This window comes from Mauremys mutica, chromosome 14 (genome assembly GCF_020497125.1).
Source record: "Mauremys mutica isolate MM-2020 ecotype Southern chromosome 14, ASM2049712v1, whole genome shotgun sequence".
Lineage (NCBI taxonomy): Eukaryota > Metazoa > Chordata > Testudines > Geoemydidae > Mauremys > Mauremys mutica.
The window spans coordinates 35,961,053-35,976,983 of NC_059085.1; the positions used below are offsets into that span (position 1 = coordinate 35,961,053).

General features: G+C 42.5%; 1 protein-coding gene across 4 annotated transcripts in view; it reads right to left on the reverse strand.

Moving 5' to 3' along the window:
* Positions 1–15,905, reverse strand: part of CMC2 (C-X9-C motif containing 2) — a 40,863-nt gene extending 24,958 nt beyond the window's left edge. The window contains exons 1-2 of one of the 4 annotated variants that reach the window (XM_044987305.1): positions 15,713–15,905; positions 3,537–3,618 (exon numbers count right to left, since the gene is read on the reverse strand). The gene's annotated coding sequence lies outside the window, so the exon portion shown is untranslated. The remainder of the gene's footprint in view (positions 1–3,536; positions 3,619–15,712) is intronic. The other 3 variants (XM_044987308.1, XM_044987304.1, XM_044987306.1) reach the window with 3 other exon arrangements.
* Positions 15,906–15,931: the final 26 nt, after the last annotated feature.

Below are 15,931 nucleotides of genomic sequence, written 5' to 3' on the forward strand. Positions count from 1 at the left end.
TGACCTCAGATAATGAAAAGCACATTCATATGCAAGGTAAAAAAAAAGCCATCAGGCAAGCAAGTGGGGGAAGATGATCACTTAATCTCAATGGGGTTGGTGACTGCACTCACAAGAAGCCTTCCTGCCTCGTGGAACAAGGTCAGTAAACTCTGGGAAGATATAACCAAGGCAAAAGTCATTTTAGCCTTCACCTTTCAGACAAAGTAACTAAGTGCTTTGGTCTCTGCGTTGGATCCTGGCTAAAGACTGGTCAGCCATGCTAGAAGAATGAGTGCTACCACAAGAGGGAGCAGAGCACAGCAGAAAAATGCTTTTGGGGATAATTCTGATATCCCTCTGCAAAGAGTAATTGAGCAGAGGAAGCCAGAGTGAGTCTTTCTTGCTTGTATGGTGGCTATTGGTGACATGGCTGAGAGCCACAGCTGTATAGCATTTAAGGCACCCAGAGTTGCAAGACTGAACCCCTTACTGGCCTGGGTGAATCCCAAAGCATCACACCTTCCACATCATGGTTAGATTTGCTGAGTAAGTGCCTGACCCCGCAATCAGTTCTTCGAAGAACTCCACATAGGAATAAACATATATACAAGAGTAACTGTTGACAACAGTTGGGATTGAAGGGAATATTGCAAGCTATCAGGGCTAATCTACACTGGCAACACTAAAGTGCTGCCGTGGCAGCGCTTTAACGTGGCTTCTGTAGTCGCGACAGAGTGCTGGGAGAGAGGTCTCCCAGCGCTCTAAAAAAGCCACCTCCACAAGGGGCTTAGCTACCAGCGCTAATGCACTGTCTACACTGGTGCTTTACAGCGCTGAAACTTGCTACACTCAGAGGGGTGTTTTTTCACAACCCTGAGCGCTGTAAATTGCCAGTGTAGACAAGCTCTCAGTGTAGTTAGAATAGCTACTTCAGTGTTACCTCAGAGCTTTGGCATCTGATGCTGTTACTAACCTTCCCTTCACAAGCAATTACTCAGAACAAAAACTTGTTAACTTGTCTTTAATGCAAGAGGCTGTGCTTAACTAAGGAGGCAACTTCATTGGGACATCTCCCAGAGAAACAGTACTGCCTAATGAAATAAATAGCAATGACTTCTGCCAGAAGCAAAATCTCTACTTAATAAGGATCCATTCAACCAGTGGCAAGGAGTTAATATCTGGTGAACCACCCTTTACTAGAAATCCTAAAATCCAGTCCCTATTAGAAATTGTCATAAAAATGGAGGGACATGAGGTCAAAAGTCATTTTTCAACATCTCCATCCTTAGCTATGTCACTACCATTGCCTTTGATTAAAACTGAAAGGATCTTCAAATATCAAATACTGTTAATCATATGTGTTTTTGTTTATTTTTGGTAATTCACTCCCTTGGACACTGAAAACAGAATGTTCAGTTTCATGGTGAGTTACTCCCATTGCAATAGAATAGCACTGCCACATTTGGGGCACAAACAACTCATTTTTATGTTTAAAGCCAACCCCTTCAGTCACTATAAAACAAAACATTTATATTGAAGTTCTCTTCATTCAAGTTTTTGAAATTTTCTTTTTGAAAGCCACATAGAAAAGCTGAATTTTGGTCCCAAAAGTATCTAGCAGTGTCCCTTTAAGGAGGAAGGAAAGAGTCAGTATTTTATACAATGTGGTATTTTATTTAATTTTTAGTTGTCATTTTAAGAAATAATCTCTCCTCTCACAGAGGCCAGTCACTTAGATCTTGTTTAAACTAAGCTTCCCCCCCCCCCCCGCCACCCCCAAGGAATGGCAGAGAATTCTACAACTTTTCAGCCCCAGTAGGTATCCTGAGTGAGAATGCTAGTCTAAACTATGCTCCAGGCAACCACTGCTGTTCTAACCACTGTATCATCAAAGCTGACATTTTAAGCATCATTAGATGAGAGTTAGACTTTCAGGTTATACAACAGTGCTTAAAATGATTATGTTCAGCTAAAGTCTTGTCTGCACTAGCGCTTCCACTATTTCTACCAACTGTGCAACTGAACTGGTGATGGGAAGTTTGGGGCCAGAATGATTAGACACTCTCAATCAAGCGAATACACTGCCCAGCAGGGACTCTAAGCCTTAAGAGCATGCCTACACAGCAAAGAAAAATCCACCAGCTGACTCAGGATCCAGCGACTCAGGCTGCAGCAGTTTCACTGCTGTGTAAACTTCCAAGCTGGAGCGGGAGCCTGGGCCTTCCACCCCGCAGGGTCCTAGAGCCCAGAAGTTTGCGCAGCAATAAAACAGCCCCACAGCCCAACCCTCAGGAGCCCGAGTCAGCTAGCATGGGCCAGCCATGGGTGTCTCATTGGTGTGTAGACATACCCTAACAGTCTATAATGCTCACAAAATAAATTTACACAAATCCAAGCAACATGGAAGCCTCTTAATTTTCCAGCCTCTGAAATAGTCTCCCTGTTGCCACAATGAGAAAAAAACCCAGTTACCTACCTTTCTTAACTGTCCATTCCATGTTAGGCGTGTGCACGCTGCATGTACCACTGATGGAAATTTTTCCCCTAGTGCAGGGGTTGGCAACCTTTCAGAAGTGGTGTGCCGAGTCTTCATTTATTCACTCTAATTTAAGGTTTCGCGTGCCAGTAATACATTTTAACGTTTTTAGAAGGTCTCTTTCTATACGTCTATAATATATAACTAAATTATTGTTGTATGTAAAGTAAATAAGGTTTTTAAAATGTTTAAGAAGCTTCATTTAAAATTAAATTAAATTAAAATGCAGAGCCCCCCGGACTAGTGGCCAGGACCCAGGCAGTATGAGTGCCACTGAAAATCAGCTTGCATGCCGCCTTCGGCACCCGTGCCATAGGTTGCCTACCCCTGCCCTAGTGGTATCCATAGGGTCGGCTCTGGTGCCCTGTGGTGCTGTGCTCATGCACCAATATATGAAGCACCACCAGCCCTACACCCTCTCAGTTCCTTCTTGCTGTCAGCTCCAATGACAGGTAGGAGGGTGGATCATGGAATGGACATGAGCAACATATCTCAAAGAACAACAGTTACAAAAGGTAGGTAACTACTTTTTCCTCTTCGAGCGCTTGCTCATGTCGATTCCATGTTAGGTGACTCACAAGTGGTTTCCCTGGAGGTGGGCTCGGAGTTCATGGTCTTGCAGCACTGCTCTATCGAAGCTTGAGCCATCCTGTGCCTGCTGGGTAATGGCATAATGGGATGCAAATGAATGTGGTGCACATACACCTAACATGGAATCAACATGAGCAAGCACTTGAAGAATATTTACATTCTTTGAAGTGTTTTAAACAGTCCTCCACATTAATATAATTGTTGTGGTATTTTCTTTCAAGCCCCTCCTCCACATTACTGTGCGGAAGTCTACTACTACACTATACTCTTAACGCAGCAAAATTTGAACTGCACAAATTGCTAAATGTTCTTTTCAGCAAATTAACAAGTGAACCTAAAACTGGTCTACACTATAAACTTACAATGGTATCACTACAGTATAACAGTATGAAAAATCCACACCCCTGAGTGTTGTAGTTATACCAACCTAACGCCCTGTGTAGACAACTGAGCTGACAGGATGGCTTCTCCCATTGACATAGCTACCGCCTCTCATGGAAGTGGAGTACCTACACCAAACAGAGAAGTCCTCCCGTCAGTATAGGTATCATCTTCACTGAAACGCTGCACCAGTGCAGCTGTTCCACTGCAGCCTTTACGCGTAGACATGCACTAAGTGATTCAAGTAAGAACTCTGCCGTGCCACTACTAATTTTTGGATGCACACCATAGTAAGTCAGTGTTTCTAATTTGTAGAGCCCTGTGTGGATATATATATAGAGTGGATATTTGTGGATTTGCAAGGCTCTACTAACTTGTCTATGGATTTTCCTAATAGCATTAGCTAACATTTCTGAGCGCTCATCAGTGATTTTGTATTACTGTAATAGGTGTAAGATTGACTGGTGGTGTGTGTCAGCGATTTGATAATCAGCTTGCAGTCTCAGTCAGTCTTCTGCCAGTGGTGTCATCTTGATCAGTTCTCTCAGGTCCTGTCTACACTACGAAGTTTTGTCATGAGGTGTACACGCTACAAAGCTATTTTTGGTGGAAAAATCCTGCTGTTTTGCCGACAAACTAAAACCACCTCAACCAGAGACAAAGTCTTTTGCAGCAAAATTAAGGCAACAAAGTGTCGTTGTAGACACTGTTTGGTTGGTTGGTTGACAGAACTGGCTTCCGCCAGTATCCCACAATGCTGTGACCGCTCTGCTCACTGTTTTGATCTCTGCTGCCCTGCAGGAATGCACCCCACCCCTTTCAAAGTTCCAGGAAGCATCTGACAGCTGAGCGTGCTGCTCCCTTTGTGGAACAAAGAACAAATCATTGGAATGCTCCTGTTCTGCCCAGCTCTAGGAACACAGTGGCAGGCAGACTGCTGCTAGGGGGGCAGAAAGGAACTGCTGTGCTGCTTTGACATTCCTCAGCAGGGAGAGCTCGCAGGGCTCCGGCAGCTGAGGCGGCTGCAGGGAGGGAATCACAGAACCATAGGCAGGTAGGCAGAGCCGACTGCTTCGGGAGAGACTGCTGTGCAGAACAGAGCCGGGGGCTGATGTTGGGGGGGGGGTGTCCCCCTCCTCCTTCCTCAGAATAGGTCGGTCAGCCTGCTGTCTCCCTCAACCTAGACACACCACTCTCCTCTCCCCACCACCCTACCCCACTTCAGTTGAAAAAGCAGCTGATAATCTACTAGGATGCCCCTGGAAGGATGAGATTGAGAAACCTGCATCATGTGACACTGTTCCTGCCTCACCAAGGCATTGCAAACCCTTCCCAAGCGCCCTGTGGCCAGTTGCATAGTGGGATAGCTACCACAGCGCACTGCTCTCTGTGTCGATGCAAGAGCTGCTAGTGTGGATGCACTCTGTCAACACAAGGAGCCAGTGTGGACATGCAACAGCGTTTAATTAAAGCACTTTTATTAAAGCAGCATAACTTTTGCTGACAAAACTTTGTAGTGCAGACAAGGCCTCAGAAATAGAAAGCACTGACTAACACGCCAATGAAGTAAACAGAACAACAGAGGGGAGGGAAGCATGACAATAGAAAGGTCAGTCCCATTCTTCATTTAGAATGGATTAGTGGTGTAATTCATATAAAGAACCTATTTTCATATGAAGTGAGAAAAGGCACTGATAGCATAAACAGATGTCTGTTTAAAGCTACATTTCCCAAGTAAGTCTTTTAGTGGCCAGATCTTATTCACAAGTTGTTCCATTGACTTCACCTAGGATTTACAGAATACATAATCACTCAGCTTTGTAACATTAGTCCTCTTTAAATTATCTCTGATCTGATAATGTTCAGTCATTAACTTACCAAATAAATTCGTGTTCAGCCAAAGTAAGAAAACTTTAGATTAGATTAATCATTCCTGAAAATTTTTTGATAGCCCTGACACAATGAACTCTTTGGAGGAGACTAACCAGATACCCTCATTGTAACATATTTCATGATAGGCCACAACATGAGTATGCTTGCAGTTCATCATTACATTCTTCAAAGCTTAGTCAGCAATCTCAAATTGCATTGTTGAGTATGTGTACCAAGTTAACATATTTATAAGATGGGTAAAATAAGCCACCTCAAATGATGGATGGAAGATTTAATTAGCATCTGTTAAATGCTCTGAGATCCTTGAATGAGTGGTGCTTTAAATGCTAAGTATTATTTATGTTCACGAGTAAGCCTATGAGAGAAAGGGGAGCTGATGATCTCAAGGTGGATATGACAGACCTACATGTGAGAAAATGTACAATGACTGGTGGTCAGGAATACTATGTGACAGGAGCATTTGGGGAAGCTTGCTAGTTTCCTTGCAAAAACCCTAAAAAGTTGTTCCGAGATAGTAAATAGTTGTCAGTAGTGAACAAATCAATGTAGGTAGAATTTTAACACAGGTGAAAACTTACTAAGATATTAAGAATAGAGTGATGCTGAACGAAATTTTAGCAGTAAATGTTTGGAAAGAACTTTTTTTATATGTATAAATTGCTCTGAGAGATCTATTAACAGAAATGCTGGATAAAGATTATCAAGGGAAACAAGCAATTGCTCTGAAAGAAATATTAGCAGAAAAGCACACGGATAATATTAGGAAGGTAGAGCAATTGCTCTGGGAGAAAAATGGGCTTTAAAATGCTAGGCAAACACCATTAAGATCTGAAGCGATTATTTGGAGAGATGTATAAAAGATGAAGTCTGTGCATTTATTTAGAGATGTTAGTATATTTCATCATGGGGCAGCACTAGCTACTGAGACAGGACACAAATTGGTAAGCTCCTAGGATTTCTCTTTACGAATCTTGCTAATCTTGTTAATTTTCCATATTTCTCTCTCCATATCTGGCAATCACAATACAGATAATAGTTGTGTAATAAGTTTGGTGGAGAATGCCAAAAGGAGCTAAAGATAAACACTGACAGGTCAGTTTCCTCCCAACTTTCTGAACAAGCTTTTAATGGAACAGACAATCAAAAATGACCATGCAGGTATCAATGCTTTTTACTATATGCTCACTTAGATAACATGAGGGAGATGGGAAAAGAAGAGGTCATATTTGGGAATCTGAAGGCTAAGGCGGGTACTCTGAGAAGCTATCATTCTTGATTGATGACTATACTATCTGGCCTCAAAGATATAGCCCACGGTCAAAAAATCTGAATCACTCTTAAGGTCCACAATTTTCTTTGCCATAATTTAGCAATGCTGGGTATTATTTGCTCTAAGTAAATTGTCCCTACATAGGCCTACCAAAGGGAACCAAGTGGAAGGCTATAACCTGCTTTATGGAAATGTGGGTATCTGAGATATTAAATTTTAACAAAACACATTATCCAATATGCCCAGGAGGTATTCAAAATCCCAATGAGAAGCAAACAGGGAGGGGGGAGGTAAAATAAGGACATCTTTGGGTACGTCCAGACTACCCACCGTATCGGCGGGTAGCGATCGATTTATCGGGGATCAATATATCGTGTCTCGTTTAGTTTTAAACTAGACAGAAAACTACTAGAAATAGACTATTTACAGAGAAAGACTGTGAGATGTATTAATTTTTAAAAATTAGTTGTACTGTAGTAGCACCGAGGAATCCCAAACAAGCGTCTCGGTGCCATTGTGCTAGATACAAAGGCACATCCTGCCTTCAATGGCTTTTAAATCTTGAAGTCAAGAGGACACGACAGTTGAACTAAACAGAAACAGGGTGGGAATAGGAGGATGAGATAACAAAATTAACAGTTTAGAAAACTGGAACTTTCAGTTTGCCACTTGCCCAACCAATGCGAGACAGTAGTGATTTGCAGGCATCACGGCAGAGGTAGACTTAAAGTAAGGGTTTAGAAAAAGGTGATAACTTAATTAGTTTTGAATGGAAGTTCTTCCCATGCATAGAGATCTGCAGGGGAGAAAAACAGGTGGGCAATCAAAAATGCCTTTGCTGGCAAAGCAAAAATGGAGGCTAATGGCACAATAAATTAGTAATCTGATAGATAGGGCCGGGGTAAATGGTGAAGGGCCTTATATGAAAAGACCAGGAGCTATTCTTTGATGCAATGGAGAGAAGGCCATGGTTAGAACAACAAGTTAGGAAGATGATCCTAGCAGTATTCTAAAGGGAGTTCAGTGAAGCCAGTATTAAAGCCAGCTGGACAGAGAGAAAATGCCAAGTCTTTTAAATGCTGTATAATTACAAGTGGCAAGACATAGTCACACTAAATTGTTTCCTTCTTGGAAGTTTCCAAACAAGATAGCAATCTTTAATTAAGAGCAAGAAGCTATTTGAAACTTGATTCAAAACACAGTGCATGGACAGTAAGCATAGCTTATTAACAGTTCTAACAGGGAATTTCTCATTCTTCAATGGATTATATTTTAATTATTAATTGTCAAATTACGATGGCATGAGTGTCAGTGCTTTTGCCTTTTTTCAAGCTGTAAATTGTTAGGGTTTGGAATTAAATGATGAGATAGTAATACTGACAAAACATGTGATCCGAGATAATAACAATTAAAGAAACCTGTGTATAACTGAACACTAACAGAAAAAATGCACAGTGCTTTTCCCTAGTTGGCATATCCTAGAGAGTGATTAAGTAGTCAGAGATGGAGAAAGATGCCAAATAAATAATAATAATAATCTATTTAGGTTTCTATAAAGCACCCATCACTATAGTGTTTGAGAGCCTTGGAGCTTAATGCACTAGGGCCTTTTCTCAGGGAAAATAGGATTCCATTAATGTATTACTCGGGGGATAGCAGGGTGCCACTCCCCTTCCAGTCTTGGTGTACCACCATGCCTCAGTTTCCCATCCTTCTGGGCTCTAGAAATATTCATATCCCAACCACAGGTGATTCATTTAACATTGTTCCCCTTTTCAATGTTTGTTTTATTAAGCTACAACAAAAAAACAGTTTGCTTGACTCACCTACATCATAATCAGTTCTTACCCTTGTCAGCTTGGTTTCACAAGTCAGTCCATTTACCTTGCCCAGACACCCCACAGTCCTTCCAGCCCTATCGGTAAGGTTTCCCTGAGCTGAAGAATCTTACAGCCCTCTCCTTGAGGCTTCACTAGACATTGGAGAACTTGCCAAGAGAGTGACTCCTTCCTCTCTGCTGTCTTCCAGCAACTGACATCTTATATGAAGTGAGAAAGGAAACCTTCCTTTTCTCTAAACTGTTTCCACCCTCCTCCCAAGTGCCTTTGCAATCACTGCAAACACCTATGTCCCTTCTTAAACAGTCCTTCCCTGCTAGCCCAGAAAGGAGGTCTATATATTCGGTCACTAGAAGTTAACCATGACCAGCTAAACATTTCAGGACTTGTCCCTGCCATCACTAGGTACTAAAGATATGTGTAACATCATATTAGTTGAAATTGGTTAGTTAACATTTTCTAACAATGTATTTTCACCGTATAGACTTGGTCTCAGAGTATAAGGATGCAACAGGAGAGAGTATGCAATAAGGGGAAGATAGCCTAATTGCAATTCTGTTGTGGGAGGGCTTTCACCTATCACAGCTCTCTATCTACCATAGCCAGAAAGAATGGCTATTTTGTTTTTTTCTGGGCCTGCTGTGCTGCTATATGCAATACTGACAGTATACCTACAGCTAAACTAACTATCCCCCTCTGATGTACATTTATAGCATCCATACCACGCAACTAATGGTGGACATTAGTCAATATTAACTGAAGAGAAGGAGAAAGACTGGATGGCTTAGGGAACTACTAAGACACAAGACAGTCTTTCACCTGAAAGTCACAGGATCAAATATAGTAGCAACCAAAAGTCATTAACATATGGCATCTCTTCATTTCCCCCACAAAGAGGTTAACAATTGAAGCATATTGACTTCTAGACAATGTGGGGAAGTTGCTGCTGATGCCTATGCTGCACCTGTTCTGTTGATAGTTTCATATATTCAATTATCTCAATTTGGCACCCCTAATGAGCACAAACATTTATTTTAAAATAACTGCAGAGGGACAGGAGAATTCCACCCTCTATTTTTACACACTGTTAAGACAAATAGATATGATAAGGGAAACTGTTTTATTCGCTGATATGCAGCTGGGACTAGATGAAATCTTTCCAGGAATCCCCTATATGTTAAAAATAGAAGAGACCTACTAAATTATCTCGCACTGGCAGAGAGGGTAGACAATGCATACTCTGTGGATCAGACTGGACCAAGTACTTGTTCTTATTTCTAATGCATTACAAAAGCAAAAAGCTGGAAAATGTTTATGTTCCAACACGACAGCAATTAAATAACTTTAGAAATTCTTTTTGCCCATAAATCTGCATGAAAGATGAAAACCTGTACATCAAGATGCAGCCCAATGTGAATTAGAAAAAATAAGATTTATCTTCTCACTACCTCCCCATGCACAAAAAAACCCCACTGAGTTGAAAGTGAAACACCAATAGAGAAGTTGACCTAGATTAGTGCTGCAATACATCACTCCAAGCAATTTCTCACCGCTCCATAGCTGTTGGAATCTGATTTGTTCTAAGTTAACGATCAGCAGTCAATATGAGTAACTGGAGTCTAGTCCAGTCCCCTGAACTCATGGCAGGGATAAGTATTATCTAGACCATCCCTGACCGGTGTTTGTCTAACTCGCTCTTAAACATCTCCAAGGATGGAGATTCCACAATCTCCCTGAGCAATTTATTCCAGTGCTTAACCACCCTGCGAGGAAGTTTTTTCTAATGTCCAACTTTAACCACCCTTGCTGCAATTTAAGCCCATTGCTTCTTGGCCTATCCACGGAGATTAAGGAGAACAATTTTTCTCCCTCCTCCTTGTAACAACCTTTTATGTACTTGAAAACTGTTACCATGTCCCCTCTCATTCTTCTCTTCTCCAGACTAAACAAACCCAATGTTTTCAATCTTCCCTCACAGGTCATGTTTAATCACTTTTGTTGCTCTTCTCTGGACTTTCTCCAATTTGTCCAGCTCTTTTCAAAAATGTGGCACCCATAACTGGATACAATACTCCAGTTGAGGCCTAATCAGCACAGAGTACAGCAGAATAATTGCTTCTTGTATTTTGCTTACAACACTCCTGCTAATGCATCCAAGAATGATACCTAAAAACTCGCTCTCATTAGCACTGACCAGAAAACTCTACCTCTCCTCTGACAGAAAAATTCAGTAAGAGTACAACTCTACCAATTTTGCTGATACTGTACTTCACTCACTCAACCCAGAGTGGAGCTTTTTCTTTTAGTTACTGTTTTATTCGCCTCCACTTATATGTCCACAGAGAACTTGAGCAAGACTGTTCCCTGAGCTTCAAGAGGAGATTTAAAATGGTGTCAAGCTTGTATCTTCAACTTCAAGATATTCAAGAACACTACATAAATTTTACTCCTGACTTACTTGAGAAAGGGAGAAGTTTTATAATACAGCATTATTATTAAATTTGTCTTTACCGCCTTACAGGAAAAATGGAGTAGTCTTCAGCTCCTCTGGGACTGTCCATTAACCCTTTTTTGCCAAAGAAAAATCTAATTCAGAAATCCCTCTGAATATATTTTTTTCAAAATTCCAATTATTAAGGTCTTCATTTAAAGTTGTAAGAGAAAAATAGAGACAATCCCCTATAGCAACAATCTTGAAACATATAGTTATATTAAGCTCATAAAGATCTCCCCATAAAAAGTTTTCTTGATTCTCCCAGGTTGCCAAGAAATGAATATCTATTCTTTGTATTCAGTTAAAAAAAACCCACACAAATATTGAAACGATGTTGTGTTAATAAGAAACCTGCGAGTGTAAGGAAGTTCATGATAAGATACTAAATGTCCAAAAAATAGACAAAAAACATAACATAAATACGCAGATTTAGTCCCCAAATACTGGACCAAGTAACTGAGCATGCTGCCATCTGCTACACTCTCCCTGCTAGGGTAGAGGGCAAGAAACCAGGAACTACATTGAATCAGAATTTCCATCTGGTCCCCACCTAGACCCCAACCACGAGCCAGAAGCAATCCGAGCCAGGTGTTAGGGGGGAGAAGACCAGGAGATCTGGTTCCTTCACTTTCCAGACCCAAGCATGGGTTTGAGGAAGAATAGGAACGTAGAGAACTCCTTCCCTCCCTCCCCAGACACCTTCATAAGACCAGACACAGCTACATAGGATGAAAGCAGAGGCTCCAACTTTCTAATTTCCCCAGGGATGCTGGACCTCTACTCTAAACCAGGCCCTGTCCCCACTCCATCCCTTCTCCCAAGGCCCCACCCCCACCTTGCCTCTTCCCACCTCCACTCCACCCCCACCCCACCTCTTCCTGCCCCCACTCCTCCCCCACACCACTGAACAGCTGATCACGGCAAGCAAGAGATGCTAGGAGGGGGGAGGAAGAGCTGACTGGCAGGACTACCGGTGCGTGCTGAGCACCCACTATTTTTTTCCTGGGGCTGCTCCAGCCCTGGAGTTCTCACAGAGTCAGCGCCTATGGATGGAAGTTCCTTAATCACAGAGATTCTTCTGCAGTTCTCAACAAGCAGCTTAGAAATTAGCAGGTCTTATTTCAGTACTGCCGCTGTTAGGCAGACATGCACCCAGAGGGAGATGACCACAAGTATGCTTGATATTGCTGCTCATGGGCCACCTATCTGCCCTTGCTGACCCTTATAACATCAGCAGGGAAACAGAAAAAAACCCTATGTGAATTGTTTTTAAAAAAAAAAAAATTAATTGAGGACATGCTGTTTAAAAGGATACCCTAAAAAACTTGCATTTAAAAAAAATCAATTTTGAAAATTCTGGTTGACAGTGTCCTTTAACCTTTAATCAAAGGGATAAAAAATGCCCTATGATACCTAAATAAAATGTTTACTATTCCCGCATAATAGGTAATTCCCATTAATATTTAAAGGGAAGCTCTCAGGTTAAAATATATTTTTAAAAAGCATTACTGTTAAAAACACTTACATTTTAAGTAGTATTTTTAGTATCGCTGACACTGTTTGTTCAGCTATTTTCCATTGACTAATCTATTTTGATTGTCCAACCTCAGCAAGTTTCACTTTGTTCTAATGCATGAGAAACATGTTTCCATATTTGGATGGAAGGCACTGAAGAAGAATGTTCAAATCCAGATAAAACTGCTTTCCTTGATTCCCCTGCCACCCACACACACTTCATGAAAATAAATATTTGTTAATAGTAGGCATTGTGATGCCTTTTTCCCTAAACTTTCTGACACAGTCTGTATAAATATGTTGCACACACATATTAAGGAAACAAAGGGCCCTTATGATATTCCTCAGTTTTGGAGATAGAGGAAAGCCTAGGGGGTTTAATTCTACACCTGATTTATTTTCACCTCAGGGAAACCCTTGCATTTATATAGATTCTACCTTAAACCCTGACTCCATGTTTTTCATCCACCATAACACAAAAACCAGCAACAAGTTTAAACATCTCAGCTGACCCATAGTATGTTTTTATTATATTTGAGCTCCATGTGTTATTAGACTGTTTGATCATCAATCCTGCTTTTAAAGCATTTACAAAATATTTTACCAAAAAGATAAGGATGTCCACATGGTGGTGTAGTAGCCATGAAAAGTAATAACTAATGACGACTCTAGAAAGAGTGCAGCTAACCAAATTGCCTATGGTAATTTATTTTTCACCACTGATAGTTTATTTTATCATTGTTCAATAGAAGAGCAAAACAGATTGGTCAGGGTTTGTTTTTTGAGTTTTCACTAATTATATTGTTTGGCTTTCTAGCACTGTTTTTATTAACTTGAATTAACATGTTCATTAAGTTATACACAACTTTAAAGACAAAAAAAAAATTTTTGGACTTAAACTACTTGTTAGTATTACTTTAAAACACCTATCATGTCGAGGATGCAAAGTTGTAGATGATATTAACTGTTAATTTTCATACAAATTACTAAAAAAAATATAAAGGATATGTGCTTGAAAACTTCATAAAAGCAGCCAGTAATTAAGTTTCAATTCAAGTAACATTAACTCATTTCCCAGAGAACTCAAAGTTAAGGACAATCTGCCCTTAATTTTCAGCGATATGGGTATGCTCTGCTATGTCAGAATATATAAACATCACACTATTCTATTATACCTAGACACCATATTAGGCAAATTAAAAATAACCCCTACATTTTCCAGCAAATGCACTATATTACAGTTAATTTGTGTGTTGTATTGGGATACATCTGTGAAAGCTGGGATGCATACATCTTATACACTAGGCTAGGGCAGGGGGGGGCAAACTACAGCCCACGGGCTGGATCCGGCCTGTGGGATTGCCCCCCCCGTGGGGCTAAGGCAGGCTCCCTGGCCCCACACCACTCCCAGAATTGGCCACCACCATGCCCCTGCGGCCCCTGGGAGGGTGGGGAACAGAGGGCTCCGCGCAGAGCCCTCGCTTGTGGGTACCTCTCCCGCAGCTCCCATTGGCTGGGAACAGGGAACCACGGCCAATGGGAGCTTCAGGGGAGGAACCCACAGGCAAGGGCTGCGCACAGAGCCCTCTGCTCCCGCCCACACACTCTCCCCCAGAGGCCACAGGGGTGTGGTGGTGGCCACTTCCAGGAGCCCGCACCCCGACCTCTCCTGCACCCTGCACCTCAAGCCCCTGCCACACCCCTCCTGCACCCCAACCCCCTGTCCTGAGCCCCCTTGTACACCTCACACCCCTCCTGTGCCCCAACCCCCTTCCTGCACACCACACCCTTTCCCACACACCCCACTACCTCCTGCATCCCAACCGATGGCCCCAACCCTACATTCATGGCCCTGGATGCAATTTCCCCACCCAGATGGGGCCCTTGGACCAAAAGGTTTGCCCACCCCTGGACGAGGACATCCGAAGGACCTACTGTTTCTACTGAACATCGTAAGTTTTAAACAAACCAACAAATGTTCGCTGCTTTATTTACTACGATAGTAGATTATCAAATCAAACTGCAAGGGTGTATTTTCATCAATTCTGCTGACAGGTGTTTTGCCAGGCCATTCTCTACTTGTCAAGATGCATTCATTAGATAAGAACCACAGAAAGATGACAGTTCATGTAATGGATTTTTTTTTCCTTGAATGCTTTCAACATTTTATTGCCACATACAGTGAATCACGCTTTGGAAATCAATGTTGTATAACAAAAGTTTATTGCAGCTAGCTCTCGCTCTCTCTTTGCGGTCACTCTTATAGACATTCTTTTATAAGACTACTTTTTCCTCTAATTGTTAAGTAATCCTTAGAGACAGACAGTGGTTGTTAAATTTGTTGACACCCATACTGGTGACATACCATGCTCCAATAGGAATGCAAGCCACTCTAGAATGAAGAGACCTCAGGGGTGGGCTCCGCACAGGAACATAAACAGAAGAAAAGGTACACAGAGGAGGGGGCTGGCCAGTTTGGATAGCCTGCTCCCATATTTTAAGGCTTAAGCTGTACGGTGGTAAACCAGGGCAGACAATAGGTGGACAGTGAACCAAAGCCGAGCCACCAGATGCTTTTGAACAGTCTACAACATCTTTTTTATTTACTTATTAGCATTATTGGTATTGCTGTGTGAAAAATGTTTCTCTTGGAGTCTGGACCTTGCCTATATCTTGACCAAGAAATTTGGACCGTGACAAAAGAGAGTTGATTATCCCTAATCTATACTGTGCTTCACCTCACTGCCGTGTCACGCGCTCCAGCGTGCGGCCGATAAACCTGCAGCCTGACTATACCCATAGCTACAGAAGAAAAGATGGTTTGTTTGTTTTGTGGCAGGAGCCGGCCCCCTTTTCTCCTGTGGTAGGGGCCTGGGGAGATTCATTCTCCCCTCTTCGGGGGAATCAACCCTCTTTTCTTGCGTGTGCCTGGATACATGGGGGTGTCTATCCCGCTCAGATGGGGGCGTGAGGCCCTTCTCCTCCCTGTGAGAGGATGGAAGGGGTTAGTTAGTCCCCCTCCAACCCCCCCAAGCTCTGACCGGTGCGCATGCAGGGGGGAGGGGCCACCCACTTCTCCCGTGTCTGTGAAAGTCGAACTGGAGAGGCGTGAACACCTGGGGCCGGGGAGAAGAGGAGTCAGAGGGGAAGGGGAGTTAACAGGCGGGAGTCAGGGCGGCTGGCCCCTCCCCGCTCAGCCTCCTTTCACTTACTCCAATCCCGGGGAGAAGAAAACTCCGTCAGGGGAAAAAGCCGGGCCCCGGCGACAGCCGCTCCTCGCCTCAGGACTGACAAGTGCAACCCAGCTAGGGCAGAGGGAGAGCGGTCATGACCCGGAAACAGATAGGACCTCGGCAGTGAAGGCCCTTCGACGTAGCGGTCACAGGGGGCGGAGCCTACGGCCGGACGCAACTCTCACAACGCGCATGTCC